The 24,249-nt window shown below is 38.5% G+C and overlaps 1 long non-coding RNA gene across 1 annotated transcript in view; it reads right to left on the bottom strand.

Annotated features, from left to right (window-relative positions):
- Positions 1–10,724: 10,724 nt before the first annotated feature.
- LOC134474418 (uncharacterized) overlaps positions 10,725–24,249 on the bottom strand; it is a 49,810-nt gene continuing 36,285 nt past the window's right edge. The window contains exon 2 of the long non-coding RNA XR_010045290.1: positions 10,725–18,986. This is a non-coding gene — a long non-coding RNA (uncharacterized LOC134474418). The remainder of the gene's footprint in view (positions 18,987–24,249) is intronic.

Below are 24,249 nucleotides of genomic sequence, written 5' to 3'. Positions count from 1 at the left end.
AGAGGGGGAGGGGAGCTGAAGGACTTTCATCTTCACTAGAGCTCAGAAATTGTGCTTGAAACCACCTAGAAAGTTGATGGCAGCCTAACCCAGCTGTTAGTTCATACCATGGTTATGTTCAAAAGGCATGCAACAGATTAGGTGCAACCTAACCAACAGCAGTCTTTTGTCCAATATGGATTTTCAAAATGAGCACAAGATCTGAAAACAGTGGATGGATAATAAGAAGAAAGTGGAGACGGATCAAAGGGGAAAGGACAGTAGCGAAAAGGGGAAAAATGCAAGTCAGTTATAGTATTAGTGTCTCTTAGTTCATTGAAAAGGGAGATTTGTGCTAATGTAGACTGGAGAAATTTTTATGCTCATATCTTGTATCCTGAGCAAGTACTTTAAAGATAACAATATCTAATTATCAAATATTGGGTTTTTTTTATCATTTTGTCATGAAGTTTTGTTTTACCCTTTTTTCCATAAAATAAAAAAAGAGAAAAAAATGGTAGCCCTCCTGGGTTCATTAACCACTTGTACATTTAGTGCTGGTCATGACATCCCAATCTGAGTTATTATCTTGGGCCTACCTATGGCTTGATGGGTCATGTGGAACCAAGCTGACTTAACAGCTCCATTTATAATTATGCTTCCCAGTTCTATTGAGCTGTTATATTTTGCTCCAAGCAGAGACAAAGAAAAGGATATATTAAATGATCTTACTTCCCTTCATATAACTCTTTTGCATGATTCCTTTCGATTTATTTCTAAAAAGACATTAATTTCTGAACATGTATAATGAATGTGTATATATTGTAAAATTGGAACATTAATGCCAATTCACCAATCCGACCTTAATGTCAACTCACCGACCTGACCATGTTTGTGTTTTGAAAGAGGAAATTCACTTAAAAGCAAATAGTGTATCAAAATCTTTTGACGTGGCTGAGCTTGCTATTACTTGTGTGTTTCACAGTACTTCTTGAGACTTACTGAAACAAGTTGCCTTTATCCTAAGGATACAACGAAATTAACTTGAAATAAGACACAATTAAAACTTCTCATGTTGGATTAAGGAGAAGGAAGGCCATCTGTATCTCCCTTCATGTGTATTCTGTTAACATCTAAGACATTTTAACTTTGGGTAGCAAAAAGCATGAAAGGAGTACCAGGTAGGGACAAGGCCACCACATCAAACTGATAGTGGTATAAAGGAAACATTTGACACCTCCTGTCTTCTCTGCCCCCTGTCTGCTTTTAATTTTACTAAATCATTTCCATCTGGAGATTGTGTATTTTAAGTTGCCTCTCTGAGCAACACAGAGGTACAGTGTCAGGGAGCCTGATCTCAGATCCAACTGGGCAAAAAGATGCAAACACTGTAAAGGCCTGAAAGCTGTAAAGTCCCCAAGCCACAAGAAAGATAGACAATGAGCAGGGTGGGGCCAAGGCTAAAATGGCATTAGCTTTCCAGGCGTCTGGGAAGGTGGAACTTAGACTTAGCATTTATCTCACAGTGAATTTAAGACTTTGTGTTTGCGTTTTTTAAAGTTAATATCCATTAAAATTTCTTGAGATGACTTCCTAGGAAATATGAACTTCCATAAAATTTTAGTGGAAAAGACAGACCATAGAAAGACTTTAAAGTGGGTGGATTTGACTCCCATCACAAAAAATGAAAAGGGGTGAAGCTGGTGACAAAACTTCAGATGTGTGCTGCAAATGTGCGCTACATAGAGATCTCAGGATGCTCTGGAGCACACTAGTAGTTTACGAGCAAAAGCAATGACTGTTGCTATGCTCTAACACAGCTCCCAAGTAAGTCACTTGGATCTATGTGAAGGGAACTTCAAGCCCCAGGGTTCTAGGCATTGACTTCGACACATACCTGTTTCTAAAATATGTACACATCTGTAAGATGGGCATAATAGCTTCTACTTAAGAAGAAATCATGAAGCTTAAATCAAATAATGTAGGAAGCATAGATCTTGTTACAGACTCAAAAATAATAGCTGCTAATATCTAGGAGCCTATTAGATATGGAAAATTTTCAACATGGGGGCGCTGAAGATTTAGCTCAGCAGCATAAGGGCCTGTCTGGCAAGTGCAAGGTCTTGAGTTCAATTCCCAGTACTCAAAGTCAAAAAGGAAGGAAGGAAGGAAGGAAGGAAGGAAAGAAAAAATTTTTCAATGTGGTACAAAAATGATAGCCAGTAGCTTGCTCTCCAGAAAGAATAGTCTGTATCTTAGAGTTGTTTCATTGTCCTTTTCCATGTGTGTTTTCCCCTGCTCAGGTTTATTGAGAATTCTATGAATTCAGCATCTCTGCAGCCTTGCACATCACCCCAAGAATCTCTAGACAGTGTTGGTTTTCAGGGACAGAAACAGCAAAAGTGATGTGGGCTCTTACATACAGATTTGCATTAAACTGAGAAGAAAACATTTCTCCCTGAAAAGCATTTATTTGCATTTTAGTCATATCACCCTTTAGAGGAATGATAAAATTTTGTATTTACTCTTTCCTGGTAAAGCAGATCTGTTTTCTTCTGTTCACTTCACCACTTCTCCTCAAGAATCCCTTTGTGGCTTTACGTCTAGTTTTAGTGCCATTCTTCCTTAAAATTGAATAGGTATGATTAGGTTGTTCTGGTTAGACAGACATATTTCTGAATTTATTATTTAATAGACGAGCAGTGGATAAGTGACTTCTGGTGGGGAACCATTAGTAAAGGAAGACCAGAGGGCATATAAGCATGTGCATGCATGTGTGCGTCTAAACCAGCAGTGGAATTCCTAAGCCTTGCATGTTCGAAAGACATTAATTTACATACAGAAAACATGTAATTATTAAGAACCAACTTCGGTGCTCTTGAGTCTCACTGGAAACCACTGTAAGTCACATGGGAAACTTTTCTAAGAGTTTCAAGTTAAATCGGAGCCCTGTCTAGTTAGTAACTCAGTGGATACAGTTTGCTGGGTTGACAAAGATGTTCAGAAAATCTTGGATTAGCAGAGCTAAAATATAAACAATGTCAAATCAAAACTGTCATGGGCATTTTTTTAAAAAATTACTTTAGCTCAAATCGTTATGTCATCAGAAACAAAGCATTGATGCCATTTTCAAAGAGACTGGAAAAGGAGGTAAAGGTTTGATCTGTGGCATACAGTGTAAGACTGAAAAGGAAACAGACATGGATTGTGAGGTTACCCATTCTAAGGAGGAATCAGCTTCAGGCACTTCTGAATCATTTATGTCTTTCTGATCGTTTAGGAATCAGCCCATAGTCACACCATGGGGCGAGGCTGTGAGTGCCCGGATGAGGGTGCCTGTGAGCATGGGAGGAAGGCCGAGTGGCTGCTTCCATGCCAACCTCCCAGGAGGAGAAAGTTAGGTGCAGTCCCCTACTGCCCCGCTGATGGAGCAGTCAGGTATGCTCTGCTGCTCCTCCATGCCAGTTCCTCCTCTGCCTTCCACCAAGAGGCCGCCTAGCTGTACAAAACAGAAACTGACTCTCCTGACCTCCATCACTGGGTGCTCCTTACTCCGGTAGTTGTCCATGTGAGTGAATTGCAGGGAACTAAAAAAAATGTGCCCTTGCCACCAAAATGTTACTTCCATCATTTTGAAACAGATTTTACCACTGAAAATTTATTTGAGTTAAAGTACTGTGTCTCAAGTGTCATGAAATCACTTTCCAGCCCCTTTGAGGGAGAGTGCGTTTAATTGTCTTTTCCCTTTCTGCTCTCATCCTAATCAGATTACCAGGTAACTTCCTGTTCCCTTGGAAAGCAGAAGTAATTACCCAACTGGAATAGGGCATGGTGCAGGTAAAGCAGGAGATAGGGAATCTGATTAACATGAAACATAAACAAGGTTCTGAATACATTGGTTTACATAAGGGCCACAGTGAAGAGGTTTTGTGTGAAATCATGAAATTACACTTCTGGGCACTGGGAAAGTAGGAGAGAAGAAAAGCTCTTCCAAAGCACGGAAATGTCACAAAAGAACCATTCATGACCTTTCCTGACATGAGCCCTGCTAAATGGTAGACTGTTCAGCAAGATCTAACATAAGAGTGTCACCCCTCCTCACATCTGTCCTTCTGTCCATTTCCCATTTGAGAGATTTACAGTTGCCATGCTAGCCTCTAAGCTTTTCTGTAAACCATTCATGGAATAAAAATATTCAGTAATCTTTAACTGAATAATCAAGGCCCACATTTCTCAGTACTGACACCCAGTCCTATCTTTGGCATACGGATAAAACCTTGCCACATTGTTGACTGACAGACAATGAGTAAACCTCTTTTGAGCTCTACAGAGATCTGCTTAGGCTACTCACAAAAAGAAGATATTCTGAAGTGTTCCCACCCATAGTTAAAAGTAGGTCATTTATTTTTAAATCAAAGAAAAAATCTCTCCCTCTCGCTCACCAAAATCTCACCAAATCTTTAACTCCTTTGTGCAGGTCTTTACCCTTTAAGAAAAATGTAGATGTTTTTAATAGATAATATGACCTACTAAGACGATCCCAATGGAATTGGTTTCCCCAAAGATGAGAACCTAATCTATCACCCATTCCCTCCAACCACCTGGGGCCACTACTATCAAATCATGAAACCTCCCTATCCACTCAGAGACAGCAGAGCTCTTGGGGCAATTGCCCAAGCCATGTTAAACAGGCCTGGAATTCTTTGAAAAGTAGCTGTCTTGTTGCATCTGGAAGGAAGTGCTCCAGGTTTGTTATGGGTTTTCTATGAGGGGCAAGTGAGGTGGATGAAGAGAGTAGGTAGAGTTGATGCTTGAGATAGGAAAAGGGATAATTACATCAAGTTTCCTTCGCAGCTCATCCCGTTTGCTTGGCTTAAGAAGGGATTTAGGAGTCTAGTTTTCCTGGTACTTTCTTGATTTTTGACAAAAGCATGGAATTTGTTTAAATCAATACCAGAGGAGTATCAGTGATATCTCACGGTCCATCTGTGTCTTATGATGAAGCTGTCTACAAGTAATATTTTTAAATATATTTTTATTTTAAATAGAAAACAGGAAAAAAAATAGAATGAAAACACACTTTATACAATTTGTCTCATTTAATTTTTCAAGCAAATTACAAACAAAAATGATAAAGTAACTTCACATCTATTTCCTCAAATACAATATTTTACTAAGTATATCGTGTAATCTCAGAGGAACTTCCTTTGGAAGGCAAAACCCCTGAAAACTTTTCCGGTTTATAAATGGTTTACAAAACACCAAAACAATTAGATAAATCAGTTTAGTTTTTTGTCTCTATGCTAGTTTGTTTATTAGTTTCCATGATTTGCCATTATGAAAAATACTTTTTAAAAATTGATTTTTTTTTACACTGAGTTCTATAAGAACACAGCCTTACATGAAAAAAAAAAAGTGATTGGTTTCCCAAAATTAAATAATGAATCAATATGGTGTCACTCCTACCATCAGCCAAGAATCTAATAGAAACATGTAATCCAAGAAATGTCATTCTACTCAGCAACTTAAGAAAATATTTCCTTGTGAATCAAAGAGATTAAATAGTTTTAACAAAGATTACCCTTGAGGAGGCCACCCAGAGTCACCTTCCAATTACTCATTCCATAGCAGTGACTCTGAAGACATGAAGCATCTGAGTTCAGAAATATCCGTGTCTCATTGGAATTGGCTTTCCATATTGGAGGATATAGATTGTAGTTACAGACTATTTTTGAAACACAGTGTTTCTAAGGAGAAATGTCTCTTTAAGATTTTTGTGGATTTGTCAGACAAATTTTTCCCTGTACAAGGCTGGTGCCTCTGAACAATTTTGATCCTGACCCAGCAAAAGCAATCTCTACATTTGGTCTTTGGAATCTGAGGAGGAAAACTAAAACAAGTGGTCATTACTGAAGGGGGTTTCAATAATTACTTTAATGGGAGAGAATGATTTTATGTGAAGGTCTTTGTGACAACTCAGGAAGAAACAATCAAAAGGAAAACTGTTTTCACAGCTTGTGACAAGGTAATACCAATAAATAGGAATGGCGCCTTGATAGTTTATCCGAGAGACCCTAATATGTGGGTTGACCACGTAACTTATCGTCTAAACCAGGATCCTTTAGACAGTGAAAGGTGCTGCAATTAACAATTATGTTAGAACAACAGGTATGAACCACAACAGTTCAGGCCAACAGTGCATATAGTCATCTTCTAATACTGGAAATGAGAACGTTGAAGAACACTGACATGGGGCTTTTCCAATTAATGCTTAATATGAAGGCAACTTTTATCAGTAGTTTAACACATATTCATTTTAATTATCAGGATTTAATGATAGAGGATCCCAGCCAGGTCCTCTTTTTACTAATTATTATACCAGTAAGCCTTATCCTTTCAGTCAGTTATCTTATATATGTGAGGCATATTGAAAGGGACATTAGTTTTTTCTTTAACACTGAAAACTAATTATTAAAACAAAATAATGTCCTTGTCACTTGAACATGAATGCCTGTTCAATGGAAGGTAACTACTTCCCTGGAAATCCAGAGTTTCCAGTCTGTCTTTCAGTACTTAGAATGTCTTAAAAGTGATGTTCAACCTATGACAGATTGGTGCATAAACAAGCATCGCTACCATGAAAATTGGCACAAAGTTGGTGCACCAGGAATATTTAAGAATAAATGAATGACATAGACTCAGCAGAAAAATTTCTCAAAATGAAATATGAACATATATAAATAATCACAGATTTTGTTTTTATTCAATTCTTTCCACTTACATATAAGAAATAAAATACACAGGGGAGTCAACAAATGCCTGTCTTTAGAAATCACAGTGCACAAGCTGCTATACAGAACTTACCAAAGAAACATTATGTTTCTGTAGAACTATAAACTCAAAAGATGAAAATCTTTCTTTGCTTTTGAATTGTTAATATAAAATAGGATTAAACATATTTTTCTTTTAATTGAAGTTTTCAATCATTCCCTTGAGTAAGACATCTCAGAGAAGGAATTTGATGTCAGTATTGAAAAGGTCCATCAATGGCTTAGTGACAAAATAAGCCTGTATAGAAATTCTTATGGGACAAAGAACAATCTGGAGTGAAAGAAGCAAAGAAAATAATTTTTAACAGTATAGTTTGGGAAGATGTTACGTTTGGGGGAAGCTAGTGAAGAGCAGATGGATCCTCTGTATATAATTTTTGCAAATATTTGAGTCTAAATAATCTTGAAGGAAGGAGTTGAAAAAAGATTTACAAAATTTTAAAGACAAGAAAAGATTGAAATGGAGAAGCCAACTGTCTTAGGAGTGATGTCATATACTTGTATTATGCTAAATAAATAATTCTGAATTTCTTAAAATTCTTTATTTAACATTCTAGGAATATTTTTAAGCCCTTTCTCTATAATAATCATTCTTCTAAATGTTGAATAAGATACAGTTCCTATTTTCATGAGTTTTCCATTCTGATACAGATACATAGTAAACAATTAGTCAAGTACATATACAATATAGCAAATGATGGTAAAAGTAAACAAGGGCAAAGGGGCAGAGTAAGACAGATGAGCATTGTCACAGACAGCATGTGCAAGGAAGAAGTGTCTCTGACAGGTGCTCTCTCAGCAGGGTGGAGGAGAGACCTGAGCCACTAAGTGCCTGAGAAAAGAGTATTCCAGACATACACTAGAGTGAGTGCAAGGCTCTCAGGTGGGAGCACGCCTAGAACATTCAAAAAGTAGCAAGGAGATCACCATGGCATGAGAACAGTGAAAGGGATAATGACAGGATGAGTTCAGAGAGGTAGGGTGAATGCAGGCAGCACTATGGGTCCTAAAATCCGTGGCAAAAACCTTGGTGCTTGCTCCAAACATGACAGAAGCTGATGGAAGGTTTTATGCAAAACAGTGACAAAATATGATTTGCAGGTTTTTAAAAATCACTTTTGCTGCTCTTGGTAAACAGACTTTAATGGGAACAGGTAGAAGTGGCAAAGCTGGTCACCTGCACTAATCCACGTGAGTGATGCTGATGTTTGGGCTAAAGCTTCAGTGATGGAGGCAGTGAAAGTAATTGGGTTCAGGACACATTTCTGCGTCCAACTCCAGTGAAGCTGTCATTTACCAATAGATAAGGTAGATGGGGCCATGGTTTTGTCTGCTTTGGACTTGTTAAGCTTGAGATGACATTAAAAAGCTAAACTGTGGTGTCAAGAAGACAAAGTCTATAGTTTAGGTTCAGGTTGGAGTGTGGAGAGATCTCAATGTGGAGATGTGTTCAAAGCTAAGAGCAAGATAAGGTCACCAACTGAGTGAGTTTAAATAAAGAAGCCACGTGGCTCCCAAAAGGAGCCACAAGCATTCCAACATTTGAAGGTGAAGAGGATAAAAAAGAATCTAAGGAAAAGCAATTCAGGAGGCAGGAGGGAACTAGAACTCAACAGAGATCCAGAAGACCAAGAAGTCAAGACACATTTCCAGAAAGAGAAATCCATCCATTGTGATCAATGAGTTGAACAGCAGACAGAACTGAAAAGTGACCATGTGTGCCTCCCCTGAAGCTGCAGTGCTCCACTGAAGAGGATGTCCACCCTGATAGAGGAGGACTGTTCTTCAGGCAAGGGTATACCAGTAACTGTGCTCCCATGCTAGACCTCCAAACAAGCTCCCAAGATGAGAGAGCCTGTTTGCCTGGTGATAGAATATTCCAGGAAACTAACATGTGTTCTTAAAGTAAGCAGAGTTTAACTTACTCCTCATTGAAATCTCCAAAGTTGGAATGAGGAAGAGTTTAGCTGCACCATTCTGGACTAAATAAAAAGAAAAGGTTGTTGAAAAGGGAACTAGCAGTAGTATTATTATGAATTGTTGGACACAACCTTAGCTGGGCCCTATTCATAATAGGAAATGCAGAAAGTAAAGGAACAAGAAGTCCAGGATGCTCCAGAGGAGAGGTCAGGGAAGCAAATCTGTGAAATATAACAGACAACAAAACTGCCCCTCCAGAAAGTGGATCTGGAAGTTTTGTCAAAAGTTTGTGTTTTATTAATTATTTATTTGGAAATTAGTGCTTATTTTGTGTTAAAAAATTCAGACACTTTAGAGTGGAGAGGATAAAATGAAAGTACATACACACAGACTTTATTTCTGCCTAGAAGCAACTACTGTTAACAATTTGGTGCGCGTGCATACAGATGGGCCTGTGCATGTATATGTATGTATGACTACGTTACCAGAATTGGATCATAAACTATTTACACTATTTGATAGCTTTCTCTTTATACATAATAATACATCTTTTATACTTTTTTCATCTCAGGAGAAATAGCTCTACTTCATTATAAAAAAATATGAATAAATAATACATGAACATGATCCTCTATGTAAAAGCAAAAGCAGAATATATAGTCTTCCTTCAATCTTTCAGCAGTCAATTTCTCCCCAGAGACAATCACTATTACCAGTTCCTTAAATATCTTTCCACAGTTAGGCAATGCATATAAACACCATATATATATATATATATATATATATATATATATATATATAGTAGCGTACCATACACAGGTTTTATATTTGCTTTCTAAGCTTCAACTTATTTCTTGGAGACCATTCCATATATAAAGCTACTTCATTTTTCCAAAAGAAAACATAGTACTTTATTTTTTCTTAATCTCATGCCTAGATGTTTCTAATTTTTCACAATTAGCTGAATGCAACCACAATGAACGACAATTTAGAATTTATATAGCAAAAGGAAAGAGAATATACCAAAATAGAAAGAAAATCAACCGAAAGGTATGAGATTTTGAAGAACTGTGCATTAATACTAAATCTAGGTTCTTGCCTATTGACAGATTAAAAGAAATCTTTGAAAGACAATTTAAAATTCTAATGTTCTTACCTTCAAAAAAGAACTCACTCACCAATTTTATTACTTCCAAAGGCAATTAAAATTGGAGCCCCTCTGTTTTAGATCCTCAGATCTTCTTAAGGAGCTCAATGAAGCATTTTTATGGAATCAGTAAATAATGTCTATGCAGTCATTTTTTGTTAATAGAAATGCCTGGTTAAGAAACCATACTCCATAGTGTATGGTGGCACACTTCTGTGATTCCAGTAATCAGGAAGCTGAGGCAGGGATTCCAAGTTTGAAGGCAACCTGAACTATATAATGAGAACTTCTCATTAAAAAAAAGAGAGAGTGGGGAGCAAGGGGGTGATAGAGGGAGGGGAAAAAGAACCCCATTCCTCTCCTTGACATTTGCCAGTGGCTATTATATTAGTATTTTTCAAAGAAGCTGGTTTTAAAAGGTAATACACATAAATTGGTATCACTGAAATGACACATTCCCAGAAAAAAGTATATTTTTCTCATTATAGAAAATATTTTATTAATTGAGTTAGCTACAAGATAATATTTTGTGGTAGCTGGAGTCTTAAAGTGTGGGGAATGTCAATTCTGTGACCACTGGGCATGTGAGCGAAGTTGTATTAGTCAGTTCTCTTTGCTTTGGTTCTTGTTTAGAAAACAAAGGGAATAACCATGTTCAGTGCCTCTCCTTTAGCATGCAAGAAGAAACAGAAGTGTGAACCCGCACAGTACTCTATTGTTTTTCTGGCAGTACTAAGGATTGAGCCTTTTTCACTGAGTTGCATCCCTGTCCTTTTTATATTTTTCATTTGGGGACAGGGTCTCCCTAAATCACTAAGTTGCCTGGGCAGGGCTCCAACTTGTAATCCTTTTGCCTTGGCATCTCAGAGTGCTAGTATTAAAAGTATGTGTCACCAAGCTCAATCACAAGCAAGGTGCTTCCTTTGTAATCATGAGTCAAATAATCAGAAGAGTCAAATATGAGTCTAAGCTGAATGTGATGGTCGTCTAGTCCTATAATCCCCGTATTCTAACAACATTAAGCCAAGCTTGGAAAACTTAAGTGATTTAGCAATATCCTATCTCAAAATTTAAAAGGGCTGAGGTTATGTAGCTCAGTATAAAGGTCCTGGGTTCAGTCCCCAGTGCCACCACCACCACCTCAAGGCATGACTGTGGCCAAGAGATGGGTCAAAGAGCATGGGTGGGTAGAAAAATATAGAAGCAGAGAGATGTGTGTGCCAGAATCAAGTTGGAGATTCTTCAAATTACTTTTTCCCTTGCTCCTTCCTCCTACCCTAGAAAATCAATATGACTCATGCCATAAGTTATAGGAAATATGCACTGAGTTCTAAACATGAGAGATATGCACAGTAGTGATTAAAGTCAAAAACCTCAGTTTCAGGGAGACTATGGTTTGAATGCTGAGTTCACTTTTTATCAACTATATGGTCTTGAATGATTAATTTTATTTTTGTAGTACTAGGGATGGAACCCAGAGCCTTGTGTATGATAGGCAAATATTCTACCATTAAGCTAGAGCTGCAACCCTTTTTACAATTATATTTTGAGGAAGAATCTCAATAATTTTCCCAGGCTGGCCTTGAACTTCTTATCATCCTATCTCAGCCTCCGCAGTAGCCAGGATTACAGATGCACACTTCCATGGCAGACTTGAGCAATTTTTTTAATCTTTAGAAAGCCTCATTTCCTCCTCTGTAAAACATTTACCTTTAAGGCTGGTGTATGGCTGCCATGTAGTTATTAAAAAATAGTTCTGCCATTGATTCTTTGGTAACACTGACTTTAACGTCCATTCCAAATCATGAATTTAACCAATATTTGTTACCACAAGATTATCAACTTTTTATATAAAAGATAGACATAGATACCTTAAAAACATATGGAGATATATAATTTTAAAGCTGAATATAGCTTTAAAACCATACAGAACTGTCCTCAATCACCCCTCATTTTATAAATGGAGAAAAAGAGGCTCAGAAGAGCAAAAGAATTGCCCAAAAATAACAGGTCTAAAGGTCCAAACTGCAGCTTTATCTTTTGTCCTCAAGTCTGGCCCTTTCTAGTTTTTGCCTCTTTTAACCCATATATTTAGTAAAAATAAAACATACATGCTTTAAAAAGTTCATGATGTGAATATTATATCTTTTGTATTACAGAGGTCAAAGATACCATCACACAGGACACGAAAAATATCACATGAGATGACTCTCAGCCAGTTAATGAAATTAGTAGCGCTGGAAGGTGTGGTAAAAGCTGGCATGGTGGCACATGCCTGCACTTTCAGTGTAGGAGACTGAGGCAGGGGGACTGGAGGTCCTGGCCAGCCTGTGTGACATAGCTAAAACCTATCCCAAAATATCCTCCCACCAAATAGCAAAGGAAAAGAAAACCTATCATTGCACAAGTAACATAGGAAAAAAAAAAAACCTAGAAAGAAGGAATCAGCAGCTAGGCTGCAAAAACCAGGGAATAAGGTGCCCCTTATTGGGCCCCAGGCTGGTTTCGGTGTTTCAAGATTCCAGGCTTCCTTGAGGAATCATAAGATTTGCAAAACCTTCATGTCTTTCCCACTCACTCTACACTAGCCCACCTGACGAAGGGATATGAGTGTATCTGTAATGAGCAGCTACAACAATGCACCCTCCTAGGTGAACGGTAGTGAAGTGGGACCTGTGACTAACACCAAAACCCCTTCACCCTACACATCACATAATGGCTAGAGCTATGCCTCTGCAAGCAGAGCCAGAGGATTTTTGGGGGCTTTCTCACCAGGGTGGGGAGCTGATGCTGAAGGAAGAGTTGTGAGTCTGACTCACCCATCTCAGGGAAAGTCAAAGAACTGGAAGTCTACCCAGCCCATTCTGGGGACCTGCCTATCTGCACCTACGTGACCACTGTGGAATCTTCATCAAGCAGACTGCCCCCAAAACCTGACCTGGAATGCACAGAGTCCAGCACCACAATCGCTACTCCAACCTTGGCTGCCATCAGGAAGGTTTTATGTCAACTCCACCATTGCCTCCAGTTCTCTGGTCTCTAGAATAACTCAGTGGCCATAAATTCCTGGCTCTGCTAAGTGTTAGCTTACTTCTAACTTAACTGACTGCAACTTCTCCTTTGGGAAAAAGCCATACTCCTGAGTACACTGCTAAATGAGTACCACCTTGTCTCTTTCCTCCACATCATCATTATAATTAATAAGCAACAATATCATCCCTCGTGGTTATGTTCTTATTAGGTGTTAACTAGCCTTAGCATCATTATCTCATTAAGCCTTTCCAGCTAAATTACTTTATCAGCTTCCCGCCAAAGGGGGTCTGGAACTGCCTGGTGGAAAGAATCCCCTACCAACACAAGCAGGGGAAAAAGAATATTTACATGCATTTAGATCTGCTCCAAATGTTAACATTTTTTGAAAATTTAATGTTATTTCTGTTACTAGGAGTAAGTTTACATTTCTATAAATCCTCTCCTCCAAGTGCTTAATGTGAAATCCAGAAGCTTTCTACTTAATCTCACTCATATTTTTGTGGGAGAAAAATGTTGTGGAATAATATATTCTAAAATATTTACAGTGGCAAAAACCTCTTCAATCATCACTATCCACATTCTGTTTGGATAAATTATCTCCAGTGCTTTCCTAAAATGCTAAACTTCAAAATTTTATATAAAAAGCTCTGAACAATTTTGCTCAGATACCCCCATCTCAGTTGTTCTAGACGCAGTCTTTTCTTCAACCTCCTCGATAATGCTTAGCTTTTCTTCCTTTAATAGCATTCATTTTATAAATCAACCTTTTGTAAAGGTAGATGAAGACTTTCCTACTCATAAGTGAATGGAGAACATAGACTATTTCTCTAGAAATGCTTTCATTTCTGAAGACTAATGACACTTACTGCTGCTTCTGTTGTCCTTATGATTTCATGTTAACCATGAATTCTTTTCATTTTTTTCCTTGATTCCTAAGTTGTGTGCACTCTCCTAAGGTTGGGGGATATGCCAGCCAGAGTTCAAGTTTGCCCTTTTACAGCCACTAGTCACATTTTGTTTCCCACCCCAAATACTTCCTCCCCTTTCTGCCTTCCCAAATTCTTTAATCATCTCCCATGTAATTCATCATTCATCCTCACTTTCTCAAAGTAATTTCCTCTTTTTAAATATCTTATTATCTCACACTCCTTATTATACTGTTACCCTCCAAGCCCTGTAATTCATTTCATTTTCTCAAAAATTGTGCAGTCTTCTCAATTTGTAGCGTTTCCCCCTCTTCTGCCATCTTATTCCCTTGCCTTCCCACCTCATGAGTTCTTACATCTTTTGTATTGCAGAGGTCAAAGATATCATCACACGGGACATGAAAAAAATCACATGAGATGACCCTCAGCAAGCTACTGAAGCCTTGTTTCCAAAGGTTTGAGTTACGATTTTAAATGGTTGACATATAGCTAAATCTGCTTCCATTTATTTTCTTAATTTTCAAAATCAATTATCAAATTTAGGCTTACAATTCTCAAGTCTTCCCATGGAAGCAATCAAATACACTAGGTATCTTTTTTATTTAATCAGATGAAATATCAACAACTGATTGTTGTTAACCTGAGATGTGGTGACCCTTCTTTGTCTCCTTTAGGTATGAAGCTTGGCCCAAGCGACACGTATGTCTTATGATTCTATATGTATAAACACTTTCACATAGGAACTGAAAGTTAACCTTAAAGTATAAACCGTGGTGTCACAAACTTACTGTTCTTGCTCAGACTCTTCACAGAAGAGTATAACCTTAGCTTTTAAGTTTCTGTTTTGTTTTGTTTTGCAAACTTCACAGACTTTGAGTCCCTTTTTCCTTAACATCTTTTCTCCCCCGCAATGTCAGAATTAGTTTTAACAAACATTGGAGGTAATCATTCTTTCCACTGTTTTCTTCGCTTTAGAATCCTGCCTCCCCTCATCCTTTCACAGTGCACGTTTTCCTGCTTCCAGTTTACCACAGGAAAAAATTCCCATTCCTTTCTCCCTCATATCCTTCTGCCACCTTATTTTGCTCCTCCACAGACACTGTTTCTGACTCTGAGCAGGTCTGGCAGTTGGTCCGGCTGCTGTGTTCTCCCAGCCTGTTCAGCCCAGAGGAGAGATGTCTTGTCCCTGCAGGGCTCCCAGGTGCTGGCAAGAGAAAGGCATCGTGATAATCTACTATTAGTGCAACACTCAGGCACCAGAAAGAAAGATGCACATTGACCTGGGAAAAGTCACAGTGTACTATGCTGAAGGGAAGAACTGTAGCAATTTCCCAAACTCTAACCATCTCCCTATTGAATTTCTCCGGAGAACAGCGCTCACTTTTCAAGGTTACTGATTTTTCCCTGTCCATCACAGACATATATATAGGAATAAGGTTAGTAAACTTTAACCACAGAAACCTAGTACCTATTTCCATATAACTAGGACTTTCTAAGATGCTCAAATATATAGATTACTGGGGCAGTAGTAAGAAGTCTTGCTGCTTGAATGACTATGTTTCTTGGAAAGGAATTGAGTTTCCCTGAGTTTATCCTTTTTTTAAGTAACCCAAATTATCTACTCTTTTTTTTCTAAAATATGACCCTTTCTCTCTCAGCATTCACAAATCACACACAATTTCTCTTGAGGGTACGACAGAGTCTAATTTTCTTCATTATTCAATTTGGATCCTGTTAAGTGAGACAGGCATTCACCAACAAGAACATTTAAACTTTGGCTAATAAGTTCATTAGTATTAAGAAAGCTTTGCACCCCTCATATTTAATAAACCTTTCCATTACAGAGTAAGAAATTCTGCAAAATAGTGAAACAGATTAGCAGTAGGGCCACCAAGACAGTACACCCAACCCTAATTCAGAGATGTCTCAGTTTATCAGTTTTCTGTCAATCATTAAAACAAGATGAATGAAACATACAATTATATACAAGGAGATAGAACTCCTAATTCTTTCATCTTAGCTGAAGCATAAGTTTTAATTGCTTAGAAAAATAAGGTTTTTTGTTTTATCTTAAGTAGAACGGAGAAAAAAAATATAAATTGCTTTAGAATCAATGACCAGAGCTACAAATATCAAGGTCATACAAAGAATAAGTGGAAAGACAAGTTTACCATGTGTATATTTTGCATGCACGATGGCCAATATCCAGATATTTGGAAATGTAAGATGTTTCATAAAATGTTGCCCTTTTGGTTAAGAATGTTTAGAGTTGTACAGATTTACTGATTGTTTCTGCTTAATGGTAGGGGTACTGTATTAAAATATTTAAATATTTTGTCAACTATTTTAGAATCACTTTCCATGTATGTGAGTTACCTAGTGCCTTTGTTTCTCTTTAAAGACTCTCCACACTTTCTACCATTTTTAATACATTCACTAGAGGGAAAATGAGAAGAAAGGGAGGTGAGACACTAATCAGTTCATGTAGGAGTAAGGTTAATTTGCATAAATAAAGGTAACAGAGAAAAGTAAAGTTTTCAGTCACGGAGAGTCACAGACATTACCTGGAGGTGTCTCTATTCCTTGAACTCTACTGTAAAGTAACACTGAGAGTCAAAAGTAACTAATTCTACAATTTAAGCCATAAATTGAAAAAAACCTGAAATTATTTCTCAGCATCAAATTCTCAAACTAGATTATGTCTGCCATGCTAAATTTGAAATTACATTGAATTATATTCTAAGATATATTTTCTGCAGTCAGGTATATGTATTTGTTAGACTTGCCAATAATGGAAGAAGCAAAAATAAGAAGTTGCTTAATGAAGTTGGAGGCCATGGCAATAACTTTTCATCTGAAAAGGAAAAATGTTTTTCCTTTCCTTTTTTAAAAAGTGATTTTTCTTTCCTTTTTTAAAAAGGTCACCACAGCTTGGGATTCAGCTGTGTCTGCTTGGCAAACTCGAGGTCATGAGTTTGTTCTCCAGCACCAAAAAAAAAATTTTTTTTAATTAAAAATAAATAAAAATAAAAAGGTCACCACAGCTGAGCATGATGACACATACTTATAATCCTAGTACTCAGGTGGCTGAGGCAGGAGGATTGCTGTGAGTTTGAGGCCAGTTTTGCCTACATAGTAACTTTAAGGACAGTCTGGACTACTTAGTGAGATTTTGTAAATAAATAAATAAATAAATAAATGTCACCAGGCACAGAGAAGATGGGAAGAACAGTGTATATAAAAGATGTCTGTTAAACACTACTTTTCTGGTTTTGTTTTTAAACTTAGGATCTTCCTGCTTGAGCAAGGATGAGATGCAAAGGGTGGGTAATCAGTAGCCCTCACTGTACTGAGAATTTTTCCTCTTTAGACATATCCCAAAAAAGTGAAAAATTCTTTCTTCTTTATATTTGGAATGAGCTCTTTTCATGGTGACCCTGGGCCTGAATGATGATTTGATGTGTGTCTTAGGGCAGTATGAAATTGCCTGAGAAGAACTGGCACCTGACTATAGAAAGTCCCCTGGGAGTCCCACCAGCACACCTCCCTGGGGCATAGCTGATTCCCTACAAGGAAAAAGCTAGAAAGTGTTAGGCTTACTTTGTGTCCTCAAACTTAGCACATACCTGATTCATGGCAGATAGTGTTTGCTTGGTAAAAATAGGAGGAAGCAAAGGACAGGGAGAAAAGAAGGAAATGAAATGATGAGAGAGGAAATAAAGCCTCTGTGAGTCTCAGAGCTAGCACTTTCTTCACTCCAAAGGTGAAAAGCAGACTCATTATATCCTACAAGACAAACAAAAACAAATACTAAAATTCAAGTCAGAGAAGATTCATCTGACTTCACAGCTTAGAATAAGCAAGTGTGAAACTGGCCTGCTACTGTTTGGAGCCTGATGTTGACATTTTAAAGGCCAAAAGGGATGTAGAGTATCTTGAGAGACATCAAAGTGGCAGGTGAAGTGTCTTGCCCAGTCACAAAGCTTGTTAGTGTCAGGAGAATGACTCAAATCCAGGTTATCAAGTGTTCCAACCCAGAACTTTTCACAGGGCAGTTTCCTATGCAGAACAGAAGCAATATGGGTTCTAGGTCCCATCTCTGCTTATTTCTGGACCCAAATCACTTCACATTTTCTTCCCAGAGGCCCTCCCAACTCCAAGCACTTCACATGGCACCCCAGGACTTTGCAGAGATTGCATGAGAAGCCCATGTTCGTAGAGTTATTAAAAAGTGACCACAAGTTCCACATTTCATTATTTGAAGCTTGTCTCATGATAGCTTTCTCTGCAAATAACTTCAATATTGCCTCTTGGCCAACTATGTTTTGAAGTTTCCAGTTCTACTCAGTGTTTCCATCGACCTAATTAATTCAATATAGGATCTGACCACCTGATCTATAGACAAAGAGTTCAAATTCCATTTCACTTGAAGTGCAATGTTAGCAATGACCCACACCCTCTAGTAAACAAAGACACCCTCAGAGCTCACATCCTAGAAGGGCAAGACAGGCTATGGTGTTGTGTGCACCATCAAGCTCTAGAGTGCACAGGAAGGACATGGAGGCTAATGAATTGGTGTTTTCTCCTTGTCTGCTCTTTACTAGAGAAAAAGAAATGAGCAGGAAGCCCACTGGAGTACTAACCTGTCTTCTAGTCACAGATGAGGTAGCTGGAGTGCCTAATTTATGTATTTCAGTCAGAAGAACAGGAATGCTGAAGTAAAACAGCCTCCTATTCCTCTACGTTCTGATTACTCCCTACTTCCTAAACCTTAGGAATGTATCAACCCATTCCTTCCAGTGTCACATGGAATACTCCCCGAGAAGGGCTGTGAAATACATTTTTCCACCCCTTGAATTTCTATGGATAGGTTAGAACCCCGTTGACATTTCAGTGCCCCTGTTGGTTAGTCCTCCATGCTGGTGTCCAGCTGGTTTCTTTTTTGTCTGATCCTGATGACAGCCATTACTTGAATGAAGAGCCAATAGAGAGAGAAACTGCAGCTTCTTCTCCAGAAAAAGCCCAGCTGCAAAGTCTTCTCACTGATGGCATCCAGGGACTAGTGTTCAAGCAGCTCAGCAGCAGTAGGGAAGCAATATGGGAAAAGCCCATGCTCTTCCGAAGGAGCGCGTTTTCCTTCCATCTCAGCAACTGTAAAATGATAAATCACAGATTATAAAATTAAGCCACCACACAAGTGGGGATCTTAGTAAATACATGGTTTAAACAAAGTCTGATGATGGATTCATTGACTTTTAAATGAAGCCTGTGGTTTTCCAGTTAATGTGTCATAGACTACAGGAACCCACAAAGACACAGAAGGATTCTCTGTCCCTTTATTAATTTGTAGATGCCAAAGGAGAAGGAAGAGCTATACAGTAATTGCAATTAAGTACTGTCTGTGTGCATGAAGCATGTAGAATGTGTGGGCTAAGTGGGACATATTAGGGGAAGAGGAAAGACCTAAAAAATACAAAAACAGTCATTTTTTCCTCACAGTGTTGCACAGAGCTTACCTAACAAAGAAGAGATTATATGACTTGAATGAGTAAGTAATATTTGCTGACAAATTTGGTTTAGGAGCCCATAAAAAGAAACACGGTAGCCCAAGCCTTATCCAATTCTTGAGCAGTTAATGATTGGTTCCCAGAGTCTTTAACAAAGTAAGACAGAATGGTACATACAACCACATTCCAAGGTAATTAATCTAGATAGAGTATCAGTAGTTTCACGCATCTCTTGTCAAAAGTATCACACAAGAAGCTATAGCTAGAAAGATCCCCTTCTTCAACCTCTAACACAGTGCTTGGTGGTGTTTGAGTACTAATTTCCCCTTCCTGGACAACAGATTGGCTCATTGGTACTGGCATGAGGCACAGGGATCTGCATGTTGGTGGGCTTCCTCAGGAACTCTGACCTTGTAGCTGTAGGAACTGTCCTGGTTCCTCTGCCTGTCAGTGCTGTACAGAGGGCTAGAAAATTTGAGCTCAAATATCAAAGATCTGCTGACTATAGATCACAAAATGGAGACCAGGAGACCAATGCCAGCTTTGAAATCTCAAAGTATGTTTAGAATGACAAGAAAGACCTTTTATGTCTGTTATCATTAATGACTTCATGGCTGACAATATCCTATCTCTACTCGAGATCCCTATATAACTGGTCTTCCAACATATGCTGAGCCCCTATTTTGTGTAAGATGGAATGCGGGGATAGCTGACATGAACAAACAAAAGCAAGCCCCAGCCAAGTGTGGTGGTGCACGCTTGTAGCCCCAGCTACTCAGGAGACTGAGGCTGGAGAATCATAAGTTCAAGGTCAGCCTGGGCAATTTAGTGAGATGCTCTCTCAAAATTTTAAAAAGGGTCTCCCTAGGCCCCTTTTTAAAAAGGGGGGACACAGTAGATATAGTATAGGTATGAGCTCCTGGGTTCCAGCTGCAGTGGCCCAAAAGTTAAAAAAAAAAAAAAAAGTAAGCATTAGTTGTAAAAGACCTATTATGAGCAGACTGCTACATGTAAGAATAGTGTCATCACTGCAGGGCACAGTGTCACTGACAGCAAAACAGCACATAGCAGTGACCACAGAGCAGGGTCACTAAGACCAGAATAGCACAAAGCAATGTTACATAAGCAGCTCTCGGTTAACCTGATAATTTCAAAACCTGCTGCTTGGCAGAATCATCTCTGGCAGAACCCCCACTGAGAGTATTACAACTGTCCTGAGCCTGAAAAAGTCTGGAATCTGTATTTTTATCTAACTTTCAGGTGAATCCTAAGCAACCAATGTGGGGTGGTAGGATTGAACCCAGGGCTAGGTTATGTGCTCTACCACTGATACCCCCAGCTCCTCCTCTTTGAACTCTCTGTTCTTAGCCTACTTAAATTGGCTCCTTGAACTCAGGTTTGGTTTTCTTCCTATCAACAGTCTCGACATGTTATCTTGCTACTTGATACTCCCATATGTTTTCTGAGAAAGAATATAGCTTTATTCTCTAAGAAAACTTACAAAAGAAGTTCATGTCCAGCATATACTATACACTTATTTGAAATATCAGTCATAAGCAAATCCATACAGATAGAAAGCAGATAGAAAGCCAAGAGCTAAGAAGAAGGTGGGATGGGGGATGACTGCTGAAAGATAGGGGGTTCCTTTTGGAGATGATGAAGACATGATACATTCTAGAATTAGATGGTGGTAATGATTACATAACTTCATAAATATATTAAAAACCACCAGACTGTACACATTAAGAAGGTGGATTTTAAGTTTTATGATTTATAAATTACTTTTGAAAAGCCCATAGAGAAATATGGGCCCCATATATCACATGCAGGTGAACCACGTGGCTCCATACAACTGTCAGGTGACATCCTCAGGGTAAGAGGTAGGCAGCTGATGACAATAATGGCAACCATTTATTAGATACTCTTATTGGCACACATTACTTACACACAATACATGTTTGTCTTAGTACATTGCTACCTCAGAAGAAAACCAAAGCTACAGATAACATATTTAATATGTTGCTAATTACTAAGATCTTACAAATGACAAAATGAATGCACATAAGATTAAATAACTTCACTAGGCCAATAGCTAAAAGGTTCTGGTTTTATAGATGCTAAAAGATCCTTTGCCCTAAACTATGTCTCTTATATAGCTGACACTATTAGATTTGGAGAAATAAAATAATAGTAATTTAACAATATAACCTAAGATTTATCAAATACTTTCCATGTTATGATCCACTAAATTCTCTAGAGAGTTTATCTCATACAGTCTTCAAAAAAAGAGGTGCATTCTCCTGTTATACCTAATTGACAAAGATAGCAACAGATAGCAAATGATGAAGCTGGAATTTAACAGATGCTTGGTTCACCGCTACTCCATCAGTGACCTACAGTCAGATGCCTAAGACAACAAGACAATGGAAGTATGAAGTGGACCTCACTTAGATTTTGAAATATAAAAATTTTTTTAAAATTCTGTTCATCTTTTATTTACACATAGAGATATGGGATACTTTCTCTTAACATAATAAAACAAAGCAAAAAAAAAAAAAAAACAATGGTAAAAGGCAAATGACATTTTCCCTGAATGTTGAGATATATCAGGATAATGCAAAAATGGTGGCAAAGTGGGGAGAAAGCCCGCTTCACCTAAAGGGGCCACCACCCTTCAGCTCCCCCCTTCTGTTGTAAAGTGGGTAGGGCTGCAATTTCATCATATTTTCTGAGATGAGATGAAACCAGACAAAACAGAGTTTTCTATGAAAGTTTTTGACTTTTAAGAGATGACAAAAAATTCTTCAGACTAGATTTGGCTTGAAATAGTCCACTCTTGACATTGATACACAGTAAAATGGCTCCCCACTCAGCTCTGTGATGTGAGGACCTAGGATTTGGACCAAGTTAAAGCGAAGTCTGAAACACAAGGCGGTGAGGGTATGGAGAGTCTCGAAGTCCACTCCAGGAAGGTAAACTTTCTTCTACAGACAGCAAAAGCCAGATGCTTTGTTGCTTTATCTTATTAAGAAGAAAAAGGGATTGGATCAGAAAGACATCCCTGAAGATGATGTGAGGCTAAAACAGGCAGGAAAGCTAGCCAGGCAGTGAGACCAGATGGGAGATGAGTGCCCTCATGGGTCCCAAACCAAGACCATCACAACGGGGTAAGAGACTGAACTACTGAAGTAAACTAGTGACAAAGATCTTCCCCAATAAATAACAGATCTACTGAGATCAAGGAGCATACATTGGTTAAAAAAAAGATTGTCATCACAAGAGAGGGAGATACTAGTAAACGCGAGAGCTACGAGAGAAGAGGTTTCAGGGTACAGCTTGTTCAAGGCTGGTTTGGCACCTATAAAGGAAAGAAAATGTTCTTGGCTAGAGAGAAGATAGCTTTAAAACTGGCTAAAAAACAAAAGTGAATGAAAGAAATAAAAAGAATGTATAGAAGGAGATTGGGTAATAAGAAATTAAGAAGAAACATGGGAAATCTGCAGGGAAAAAAAATAACCAGGCAATGAACAGTGAAGGCCCCTACAGTCCAGTTTTAATGAAGAGGAGAGAACACAGGGACAACATTTTAAAAAGACGTTGTAACGAAGGCCAAAGGAGATTGCTTTAACAGAAGCAGAATTCAAGAGCAGAGACCACAGTGGAGGTATTTACAAAAAATAGGAAATAAAGTGGGCCAGAATATGGGAAAGGATTATAGCTAGTAGAGACCAATGGGAAAAGATGAGTCTTAGAGATGTCAGAGAGGAAAATATGACAGGATTTTGGAATATTCTCAGGATAAAAATAAGTCCTATTTTATTAAAAAAAATACAAAGTTCTTTCTACGCAGTGCTTAAGAAGTAGCCCTGAGAAGAGCCAAAGATAACACCAAAGCTGCATTCCGAGGGCATGAGGAAGAGAATGCAGTTACCAGAAAGCCCCAAAAGGGAAGGAAGCAAAGACTTTTCACAAGCTTGGTTTTCATTGGTTATAACATCACCCAAACCAGAATAAAGTGCTCGACAGAGTTGGCTTTTGCAGAGGTAATCGTGTGATGACGCAGAGCATTCTGGGAGAACTGCAGAGGCAAGAGGAGAGAAGTAAAACAAAAGGTTTCCCATTCCTGTGGTCAGGGATAAAAAAGGACCACTAGCAACAAAATAGCATTTAAAAGAATTAAGTCACACATCAAGGACAAGAAGGGATGGGGAAGTACCACTAATGGCAACAGGAAGGTACTGGTACATCCAAGTATGCTGTGTGTAGCCCAGCACCACATGAACTGTATTCCATTTAAGTTCCACATCAACTATACAAAGCTATTCCATGTTACTGAAATAAATGCATAGCCTGCTTGTAACTGGTTACATGCTAGCAGTCACACACATCTCAAGATAGTGAGCCAAATCATATTTAGTTCTTAATCATATGCAAGGAAAAATTTATACATATACAAAAAGAGCCTCACTATGCTGCCCAGGCTTGTCGTTCTAGGCTCAAGTAATCTTTCTGCTTCAGCCTCCAGAGTGCTGGGACTACATCATGCTAGACTTTAACTTGTATATTTTCCTTGACGCCTCACTGTCAGACTACGGGTGTCTTCCACCTGGATCTCTGTTAAAGTCTTCCTAACAGACCCTCTGTAATCAGTCCTTCATCCAATGTGTGACTCAAGGCATCTCTGAAATGCAGACTTCATCAGGTGCTGCTCTGCTTAAATCCCCTTTCATCTTAGATGGAGTCTAAACTCCTTAGGCTTCCCACAAGGCCCATCAGATTCTGGCCCTGCTCCCTCCCAACCTCATCCTAAGCTTCTCTCATTGCAGGTGACAATTCAGTGACTCCGAATATATTTAAGTCCCTGGAATGCACCATGCTTTTCTCACTTCAGACCACTGAATAGCAGT

This window comes from Cavia porcellus, unplaced genomic scaffold, assembly GCF_034190915.1.
Source record: "Cavia porcellus strain 051 isolate PalLab524CR breed Dunkin Hartley unplaced genomic scaffold, mCavPor4.1 scaffold_2, whole genome shotgun sequence".
NCBI lineage: Eukaryota > Metazoa > Chordata > Mammalia > Rodentia > Caviidae > Cavia > Cavia porcellus.
The sequence above is the reverse complement of the archived record's forward strand: the minus strand, read 5'-3'. Positions and strand labels throughout refer to the sequence as shown.